Source organism: Fragaria vesca, linkage group LG6 (assembly GCF_000184155.1).
Source record: "Fragaria vesca subsp. vesca linkage group LG6, FraVesHawaii_1.0, whole genome shotgun sequence".
Taxonomy (NCBI): Eukaryota; Viridiplantae; Streptophyta; class Magnoliopsida; order Rosales; family Rosaceae; genus Fragaria; species Fragaria vesca.
The window spans coordinates 20,422,971-20,424,400 of NC_020496.1; positions in this window are offsets into that span (position 1 = coordinate 20,422,971).

Consider the following 1,430-nt stretch of genomic DNA (forward strand, 5'->3'; position numbering starts at 1 on the left):
GTTTCATGTGGAATTCGATATACTTGTGATACTAATGCAGAAATTGTTGGTTATTCAGATGCTGATTGGGGGAGGAAGTCTTAAAGATAGCAAGAGCACCTCAGGTGGATGTTTCTTCTTGGGAAACAATATGATTGCCTGGCACAGTAAAAAGCAAAATTGTATTTCCTTATCCACAACTGAGTCAGAATATGTAGCTGCTGGCAGCTGCTGTACTCAAATGTTGTGGATGCAGAATATGCTGAGGGACTATGGGATGTCACAAGGTAAATTCACCATTCTATGTGATAACACTAGTGCCATCAACATCACAAAAAATCCAGTACAACACTCCAAAACTAAGCACATTGCTATCAGGTATCATTTTATCAGAGATCTAGTTGAGAAAAATATTCTGCACATGGAGTATATATCTACTGCTAATCAACTTGCTGATATTTTCACTAAATCTCTTGCCACTGATAGATTTGAAGAACTTAGAAATGCTTTAGGCATTTGCAAAAATCCTTATCTTTAAGTCTTAACTCTTGAAATGGTTCTTAAATTATCTGTACAGAATGTTTGTGATCATTGATCTTAGCTTTATGTTGTGTAGAAATTAACTGGTTGTTTATTTTTAAACATGGTATGAGTCTGGTTCATATTCTTGCTGTCTGTATGCCTTATTCAGTAATATTATTGTGCTGCCAGCACACACACACAATGGACATGATTTTCTCAGGTATAGGAAACAACAAATTGAAAAAAAAAAAAAAAAAAAAAAAAAACAATATCAAAAGCGTGTGATAAAAAGTTGATTGTTTGCAGAATTCTTGCGGCCTCTTTAAAGAGGTGATGTGCATGGAGGTTGATCTCAGCTGGTTTGGCTAAACTGATCAAACACTTGAGTATTGATGCCTTGGGATATCTCTTGAATATCTAGTACCCTAAAATCAACTGATTTGGGAGTTGCTGCATTTGACTTACTCTATAAGTGTTCATATTTTTAGAGATAAAAACAGAAAAATCTCTTTCAGGCCAAGTTATTCCTAAAGTAACCATGTCTTGGTTGTGATGAACAATATAAGATACTGGGGGAGAAACAGGAATGGCTTGGTCAATTAATATTGTTTGGTTGGTATCAACAAAGTTGGTTGTTGTAAAGAACTAAGAATCCTTTCTGCAGAAACTCATGTCCATTTTATCTGTCACTTGGCATCCATTCTTTATTCTGCTAAGGCACACAGGGATACAGTGTTTGATAGTCTCATCTGTGTTTAGATCTGCACAAACAGATATTTTCTTCTACCTCATTGTGTGCTTTGCCTTGATTGTTTTCTTCTTTACTGATACGAGGAGATTCAGAGTTAGTCTACCAAGATTCCAGTAAGAGATTTGCATATGTCTTTTCGTTTTTCTGGCTTTTTCAAATTTTGTCATTATGTGCTTAT